The sequence below is a fragment of the Octopus sinensis genome, linkage group LG7 (genome assembly GCF_006345805.1).
Source record: "Octopus sinensis linkage group LG7, ASM634580v1, whole genome shotgun sequence".
NCBI classification, from domain to species: Eukaryota; Metazoa; Mollusca; class Cephalopoda; order Octopoda; family Octopodidae; genus Octopus; species Octopus sinensis.
Genome location: NC_043003.1, coordinates 17,741,602 through 17,752,117, shown reverse-complemented (window position 1 = coordinate 17,752,117; position 10,516 = coordinate 17,741,602).

Sequence of the window (10,516 nt, the reverse complement as noted above, 5' to 3'; positions counted from 1 at the left end):
AGAAATAGTCTTCTTCATTCGTCTTATATGTCTCTGAAGATAACCAGATTAGCAGCTCTACTCTTTGTGGCTTATTATACCAACAGGGCTGCTCACAGGCCATATAACAATTACATACATTGAGCTGCTTAGTGCATGAGTTTGTGATTGACAGCTTTCAGCTATCCGGGTCTGCTTTTATTGTTACTGTTTTTGTTCCAGGAGGGTTTGCAACAAAATCTACCCTTCTTACCGTGTAGGCTAATTAGGATTGCCAGCTTAGTTCCAATGACCCAACAATGTAACTGGCTGTTTTGGGTCGCATGTTACTAACAGCACCAAGAGCAACCTGATTATAAGTGTGATCTGACCAAGAGTTACTCTCTTTTTTACTCTTTTACTTGTTTCAGTCATTTGACTGTGGCCATGCTGGAGCACCACTTTTAGTCGAGCACATCAATCCCAGGACTTATTCTTTGCAAGCCTAGTACTTATTCTAGTGGTCTCTTTTACCAAACCACTAAGTTACTGGGACGTAAACACACCAGCATTGGTAGTCAAGCAATGTTAGGGGGACAAACACAGACACAGAAACACACACACACACACACACATATATATATATATATACACATATATACGACAGGCTTCTTTCAGTTTCCATCTACCAAATCCACTCACAAGACCTTTGTAGGCCCAAGGCTATAGCAGAAGACACTTGCCCAAGGTCACATGCAGTGGGACTGAACCCAGAACCATGTGGTTGGTAAGCAAGCTACTTACCACACAGCCATTCCTACGCCTGAAACATTATACTTATTACTTATTATTTATATATGTAAATATAGATTAGCTGAAACTGGACAAAACTGGATCATAAAAGAAAAAAGAACCAGTCATATATTAACATGAATTTAACTGAATAATATCCAGCGTTCCTGAATACATTATCTGACTATAAGACAGGACAGCCATGCCTGGAATGTGTTGAATCATAGGTCTGCTGGACTAATACCTTCTTGGAGCTAAACAGTAAATCAACAATGTCTTATAAATAACATCTGTACATTTCTTATTCAATAGCCATTATAGATGAATAACACCAGTTTTATATAAGAGCAAGATATAGACAATTACATTGGTCACACCTGGAATGGGATTAAACTGTGTAACTAGAAAGCAGGCCAGTAAGAGATAGTAAATAAACATAAAGCATTCAGTTTTTTATCTGCTTTCAGTTATGATCGTTTCTACTGCTTTTAGTATGAATATTTGTTTTAGATTGACACAAGGCTACATGCTATAATAATATTGATAATAATGATGATAATAATAATAGTAATAATAATATTAATAATTAATAATAATAATAATAATAACAACAACAACATGAACTTCCAGCTTGTTGTCTCTTGAGGTTTCTGGGTGAGACTTAGAGCCAACTTGTACAAATGTAAAGCAAAAGTCAAACATAAAAAGTAATAAAAATAATAATAATAATAATAATTTTAATAATAATAATAATAATAATAATAATAATAATAATATAATAATAATAATAATAATAAAATAGAAATAGAAATAGAAATGCAAAGATCCCGTGCAATTTTATGATTCAGTGCAACCATGAGAGTAGACTGCGCTGGTTTGGTCATGTGATGTGGAAGGATGCCAACAGCTCCATAAAGAAGTGCCGACCTCTCAATGTGGATGAAACACGTGGAAGAGGAAGACCCAGGAAGACATGGGATGAAGTACTGAAGAATGACCTCAGGACGCTGAACCTTTCAGATGAGATGACAAAGGACTGAGATGCAACTGTGCATACTCAAGAAGACTCATATCCCGCTGCAGAAGTGTTAACACCAATCTTGCTGGTGGTGCAAAGCACTCATGATGGTGCCACATAAAAGCACCATGTAAAAGCACCTGTGCAGTTCCACGTAAAAGCGCCCATGTGGTGCCACATGAAAAAACTAGCACACTCTGGAGAGTGGTTGGCGTTTGGAAGGGCATCCTGCTGTAGAAACCCTGCTAAATCAGACTGGAGTCTGGTGCAGCTCCCCAGCTTGCCAGCTCTGGTGAAACCATCCAACCCATGCCAGCATGGACAACGGATGTTAAATGATGATGATAACGATATAGGTATTTTTCCAGTGCAGTTTAAAACTATACTCTGCATTACAAATAACCATCAGTTAGAACTCCATGTTTGTGGAGACACAATGGCCCAGTGGTTAGGGCAGTGGACTCGTGGTTGGAGGATCGCCGTTTCAATTCCCAGACCGGGCGTTGTGTGTGTTTATTGGGTGAAAACACCTATAGCTCCACGAGGCTCTGGCAGGTGGTGGTGTCGACCCCTGTTGTACTCTTTCGCCACAGCTTTCTCTCACTCTCCCTTCCTGTTTCTTGAGTAATGCTGCGATGGACTGGCGTCTCGTCCAGCAGGGGAGGGGGTGACATACACCACAGAAACTGGGAAGCTGGGCCCATAAGCCTGGCTAGGCTTGAAAAGAGCGAAAAATAAAAAAAGAAAAGAACTCCATGTGCATTTCAATTTGTGTGCTGTAATTGTATACTTCATTATGGTGTCCTGGTACACAGGATGTAAGCAGAAAACAAGAACGCTCAAGAGATTGTTTATAAGATATTTAGTTACACCAGCTTGTTAATGAAACGCATGTAAAAAGTGTGTAACTAAATAACTTACAAACAATCTCTTACATTTTGTATGTATTCATATATGTATTTGTGTATGTGGATATATGAATATATATATATATATATACGTTTATGAATTTGTGTTGCAAGATTCCTGATGTAAAATCATGGCTTGAACTAGATATTGTCGTATTTTGGGATAATTGTTTTTTGCTTTTTTTTTATACTTAATAAACACATGCACTATATATTCGTTCTTCACTAGTGAGGCTTTCCATCTTTGTGTGTGCTCTTGTTCTGCTTATTCTATTCTGTTCTTCTATGACATGTATCCTTATGTGTACATATGTTTGCATCTGTGTGTTTGTGGGTGTGTGTATGTGTACTGTGTGTGTGTGTGTGTTATTGTTCTTAGTAGCACTATGACCCTCCCTTCATCCCTGTCACTTCTCCTATTGCCACTGCTGTTGCCCTCGAACCTGACTTTTGGTACTGTTCCTGTATGTCTCGGTGTTTGTGTGTTCACCCACACTGCTGCCATCATGGTAATTGTTGTTGTTGTTGTTGCCATTGTTATTACCGCTGTTGCTGTTGTCATTGTTGGTTGTGTTGTTGATATTGTTGCAGCCATCTATGAAGTTACTGTATGCTTGTTTGTATGTGTCTATGGGTTCGCTTTTCTTTTTTATCTATCTCTACTTCTTATATTTATCATAGGTATGTGCATATTTGTCTACTGTATGCATATTTCACTGTTTGAATCTGGTTTCTTTTAAAAGAAAAACCCTCAAAAATGATCATCACAAAATACAACAATACATATATATATCAAAATAAGCAACAACGATATCCAGAGATAATGCAGTATGATCGTTTCATGCAACTCCATTTAATTGAATAATGCAATCATTTCATTACATCAATTTAAAATGTAGAGCAATCTTCAGCTGCGCAAAAACATAGAATTTAATTAAATTAGAAGGACACATTAGTATACTAATCATACTGCATTACCTCTGGATATCCTTGTTGCTTATTTTGATTTTGATCACCTAATTTTGAAATTGTATGGATAATACCGTACTAAATTCTGGTGCCTCAACATAGGTACCATATTCATCTGAATCTAAATTTTATACATGCACACACACACACACACACATATATATATATATACATATATTAAAATATTATTAGAGACAAAACCACTATTTTGCAAAACAAACAAGGAAAGACTTAATCAATACATAAAATTTTAATAAAATTTTATGTATTGATTAAGTCTGTCCTTGTTTGTTTTGCAAAATAGTGTTTTGTCTCTAATAATATTTTATAATATTTTACTATAAAATTGGATTTAATCCTAAATCTGATTTTTTTTCCCTGTAAATTTGGATTTATTCCCTAATATTATTATTTATACATATAATATATATATTAGGCTCTGTAGTGACGACCATGACTTTGAGACTCAGTCTCACGTATGGCTCACCACTTCACCCTACGTGGATACCCCCTCACCACTATCCACACCGCCCTTGCCAGCACGGTCCGTGGACCGTGTATCTGCCTCTCTCTCCCCGACCCGCCCTGTAGTCTCCCGCCTCCCTTTTCCCCTCACTTACCACCCCACGACCCTACGTCTCCAACGCACCATCTTCGAGCTTTCCGTCATCTCCAGTCCGACCCGTCCACTTCACACCTCTTCCCTAACCGACCCCTCCCCTCTTTCAAACGAGCCCACAACCTTCGAGACCTTTTGGTCCATAGCTCCTTCCCTGACCCTACCTCCCAACCCGGCTCGTTCCCCTGCTCCCGCCCCGTTGCCACACTTGCCCTTACCTCTCCAACACCACCCGCCTCACTAGCACCCACCATCGACCCTATCCCATCATCCACTCCTTCACCTGCACCTCCAGCAATATATCTATTGCATCTCTTGCTCTCTCTGCAATTCCTTGTACATCGGACAACGGGACGCCGCTTGGCTGACCGTTCGCGGAACACCTTCGTGACATCCACCTTGCGAACGACACACCGGTCTCACGCCATTTCCGCTCCACCGGTCACTCCTTGCAACACCTATCTGTGTTCGGTTTGTCCTTACACAGAGGCCATCCGGATTCCCGTTTGCGCCGTGAACAGGAATTAATCTTCTCTCTTCGCTCTTATACGCCATTTGGTCTCAACTCTCCCCCCCTACTCATCTAACCTCACCCCCCTCCTCACCTATCCTTTCTCCCCCCGACCCCTACTTCTTCAGTCCTTCATCCTTTCACCCCTACTCCCCTTCCCTTCTTCCCTCTTTCTCCCTCCCTCTTCCCCTTCCCTCTGCTCCCTCACTCCCTCTCTCCCTTCTTCTCTCTCCCCCTCATCCCCTTCCTTCTCCCCCATCCTCTCCTCCCCTCTTATTCCCCTCCCCTTCTCCCCCCCTCTTCTCCCCCTCCCCCCTTCTTCCCCGTCCCCCTCTTCTCCTCACTACACCACATGACTTTACACATCACATCACATATGATGTGCCATACTAATACACACACCAACTAATACATACTAATACGACTAATACATACTAGTACATACTAATAACTTACACCAACCCTATACATACACACGTCCAGACCCCGCATACGCACTTATACTCTCTCACCACACACACACACACCTATACATACCAATACGTACTAATACATACTAATAACATACTAATACATACACCAACCCCATACATACGCACGTCCAGACCAATCTTACGCACTAATACTCTCTCATACACACACACACACACACACACACACCCTTATACATACTAATACATACACCAACCCTATACATACACACATCCAGACCCCTCCCACGCACTTTTAGCTGGTCCCTCAACCCATTTATCAACCCTATTATCTCCCCTTATTTCGCTCTCGCGTCTCATGTTTGATCTTTGACCTCTGGCCGAAATCAGATCGCCATGTTGATTCGTTAGCTACTGCACGCATTTTTTTTCTCTCCTTCTTTCTGTGTTTTTCTCTCTCTGTGTATCTTTCTGTTGAAGAGCGTAGGCTCGAAACGTTAAAGACTTGTTTTATTTATATTTCCTGAGCGCCATACTAATACAATTGTTCGTGTTTTTCCACCTGCCTTCGTCTTTGTGTTTATTTTCATAAAGCTTCCCGTTATATATATATATATATATATATGTATGTATATTATATATATATATATATATATATATATATATGTATATATATTTGTATATATATATATATATATATATTATATATATATATATATTATATATATATATAATTATACATACATACATACATATATATATATATATATATACATATGCATTATGTATGTAATGTATGTATGTATATATGTATATGTAATATATAAATATATATATACAATATACATATATCTAACAATTATACATATATTATATATATATATATTATATATATATTATATGTATATATTTGTATAATATCTATATATATATATATATATATACATACATACATATATATATATATATATATATATATATATATACATATGCATGTATGTATGTAATGTATGTATGTATATATGTATATGTATATATAAATATATATATACAATATATACATATATATATACAAATATATACATATATATATATATATATATATATATATATATATATATGTAATATTTGTATATATATATATATATATATATATATATATATACATACATACATTAATATATATATTATATATATATATATATATAACATATGCATGTATGTATGTAATGTATGTATGTATATATGTATATGTATATATATATAGGGACACTATATTTCATTTTGAAACCGTAACATACTACCAAGTATATTAAAGGTTTGTAAGTCAATAGTTTCCCACTTTATGTTAGCAGTGTCTCACTTTCACTTGTACAAGTATCTCTACAGATTTACTTTAGAATTCAGACCCAGTATTGACTTATAAACGCTGAATATACTTAGTGTCCCTATGGTGTCCCTTCCAGCAATTGATAAGTACATATCAGTTGCCAGGAATGTGCTTAATATATAAGCTGGTCAAGCCAATAGTGTTACACTGTTAAATTTAGTAACTATTTAAGTAATGTATTCAGGGATAGTTGTTGGGTTGGATGTGATACTGAAGAAGGAACGATAACTCTTGAAATGCGTATATACACTCATTATCTTTTTTTTTTTTGCTTTATATGCATTGTATACACAGACACATCCATGTACAAAACATTGTAACTTTCAGTGCTGGTTCTAAATTCTATAATCTGTAGAGATATATGTGTAGGACAGCTGTATAAAGAAGTGCTGAGCTCTAATTGTGGAGGGTTCCAGTGGAAAGGGTAAACCCAGGAAGATGTGGGACAATGTGGTGAGAAAGGATCTTTGGATACTTGGCCTCACTAAGGAGATGAGAAGGGACCAGAAGAAGTAGCAATTTGCTGTACTTGATAAGACACATCAAGCTAAGTGAAATCGCTGTCTTCCACACAAACAGGCTTCTCCTGGCAGGTACTGGTGCCACTTAGTCTATTGGTTTCTTGTTCATTTCCAGTCTCTCGTGAAAACATGTCTAGCTGTGGGGAAATATTACCTTGCCTGGAAATAGGTAACAACTGACAACAGGAAGAGCATCCAGCCGTAAAAATTGGTGTTACATGACAATGACGAAAATGACGATGATGACAATATTGGTGACACTGATGCTGATGCTGATCACGACGATGATGATGACCATGACAACGATAGTGGGGGAACAATGGTCCAGTGGTTAGGGCAGTGGACTCTCTGTCATAAGAACGTGGTTTCAATTCCCAGACTGTGAGTGTTTATTGAGCAAAAACACCTAAGCTCCACGAGGCTCCAGCAGGGCATAATGGTGAACCCTGCTGTACTCTTTCACCACAACTTTCTCTCACTCTTTCTTCCTACTTCTGCCACAAAGCAGAGGAACCATGGTATAACCCACTATGGTGTGGTAAACTTGAATGAATGACAGAAGCTTATCATTTATCTAACTATTATTCATGGGATATAAAAAACAAAAGTCTCAATACCAAAATTATAGAAGCTCTTTAGAAAACCCTTAAAATCTATAGACTTGTCGAACACATTCCTTAAAAATTTTGGTGGGACAATAATAAAGATGCTTTGAACATCTTGGATTGGACGTAGTTTTCTACCCCTCTAAACAAATTTTGTTCCCACACTTATAAGAAAAAAATTTGTACTGAAATTTAGCACGAAATTGAGGGTGCAGCTTATACAAAAGTGCTGCTTATACACAAGTAAATACAGTTAGTCCAGTTTCATTGTTTACGTTCCTACTTTATAGAAACCCGTAGAGAAACCAAATGGAAGAAAGCAAGATGATACAGAGAATGACAGGCAATAATATTTTAAAGTAGCTGTCAGTCTAAACTACTTAGTATTTCTATTTCAAAGTCTGTTAGGTTCTTTGTTTAATATCCTGTGAAAGTTTATGGCTGGATGTCAAAATGTCAGCTTCAAGCCATATAACAGATTGTGTAATTCTTGGAAAATACGATTTTCGTATTTTACTTTGAGAAGCAAAAAAAATAAATAAAAGGGAAAAAAAGACAAATAACTGTTATTATCATCAACACTGATACATTGACTATCTGTTTTCCTTGAAGTGATACCTATTGGTTTGTAATAAGGAATAATCAGAGCAAATTCACTGGAAATGTTGTTTGATCAATTGTCTGATTCAAATGACAAGATAATAATAGCATATTCAGGTTCAGTCCCATCTCACATCACTATGCCCAAAGTGTCTTCTGCTATAATATGGGCCAGCCAATGCCTTGTGAGTAAATATGGTACACAGGAATCATGTGGAATCCTGGCATATATTGTTGTAATTGTTGTAATTGTTGTCATCGTCTCCTCCTCCTCCTCCTTCTCCTTCTCCTTCTTCTTCTTCTTCTTCTTCTTCTTCTTCTTCTTCTTTTTCTTCTTCCCACCAAGACTCACGCCATTAGCCACAAAGAATAATCTTTAATTCGAGCCTTCTCTAAGCTACTAAGAATGCATGCGGCAACTTGAAGATTTGCCCACCACACGCAATAGACTGGCGGTTGCACGGGTGCGAAAGCTACGTTATCCTCATTCCATAAACTTTTAACGGGTGAAGAGCTGAACCATCCTGGGGTACAGGGGATTTGTGATCTAGACTAGCATCTGAAAGTTTTACCACACCATAGTGGGTTACACCATGGTTCCTCTGCTTTGTGGCAGAAGTAGGAAAAAAGAGTGAGAGAAAGTTGTAGTGAAAGAGTACAGGGGGGTTCCCACCCCCCACCCCCCACTGGAGCCTCATGGAGCTTAGGTGTTTTTGCTCAATAAACACTCATAATGCTTGGTCTGGGAATTGAAACCACGTTCTTACGACAGCAAGTCTGCTGCCCTAACCACTGGGCCATTGCACCTCCATGCCATTGCTGCTGTTACTGCCACTGATGCTCATGCTGCTGATGCTGTTGCCACTACTGCTGCTGGTGTTGCTGTTGCTAGCCACAAAACAGTGTTTACATTACACTAGAATGGCAAAAAGCTCAAAGTGGTGTCAATATAAATAAAGGTGGTGAGCTGGCAGAAACATTAGTATGCCAGGCGAAATGCTTGTCTTTATGTACTGAGTTCAAATTATGCTCAGGTCGACTATGCCTTTCATCCTTTCAGGGTCGATAAATTAAGTACTAGTTGCGTACTGGGGTCTATCTAATCAACTGGCCCCCTTCCCCCAAAATTTCAGGCCTTGTACCTAGAATAGAAAAGAATATTTAAAGGTAGCAAACTGGCAGAAACGTTAGCATGCCAGGAAAAATGCTTAGCAGTATTTCATTTGTCTTTACATTCTGAGTTCAAATTCCGCTGAGGTTGACTTTGCCTTTCATCCTTTCAGAGTCAATAAATTAAGTATCAGCTGTATACTGGAGTTGATCTAATCGACTGGCCTCCTCCCACCAAAATTTCAAGCCTTGTGCCTAGAGTAGAAAAGAATATTTAAAGGCGACGAGCTGGCAGAAACATTAGCACGCCAAGTGAAATGCTTGTCTTTACATTCTGAGCTCAAATTCCGTTGAGGTCAACTTTGCCTTTCATCCTTTCGGGGTCCATAAATTAAGTACCAGTTGTGTACTCGATTGATCTCCCCACAAAATTTCAGGCCTTGTGCCTAGGGTAGAAAAGAATATATCTTTAATTTATGAGTGAGTTGATCATTGCATCTATGCTTTAGTTGCCCCACAACTTCCCATGCACAAACACCTGGATGTCAGTTTAAACGAGGGCATCATGGATGATAGGTATTTGATAATGCTAACTCATTTGATTAAGTGGGTTTTAAGATTTAGGTGATGAAATTCTGCAGGAGATTGTCAAAGCCCATTGGGTCACTTCTTAAATTTCTCACCATGTAATCTATCTCAAGTACACAGTCAGCCTGAAGGAGCTCCACTCTCATTCAACTAGGACTCATAAAACTGATTACACGTGGTGCAAGTGACTGAGATCTCAAGATTCCCCTCGAACTGAATGTTGGTTTATTGCAGGGTTCAATTTTGAGGAAAGGGGTCAAGCTGATTACATCGATTCCAGTAGTTGACAGGTACTTTATTTTTTATCAACCTCAAAGAGATAAAAGGAAAAGTTGACCTTGGTGGGATTTGAACTTTGAAAGTAAAGATCTGAAAGAAACACCACTAACATTACTTAACATTTTGTCAAATGTGCTAACAGTTCTGCCAGCTCACTTCATTCATTTGATCATTGACCAATGCTAAAAAAATAATAGAAAAGGTTTCCATATCAAGT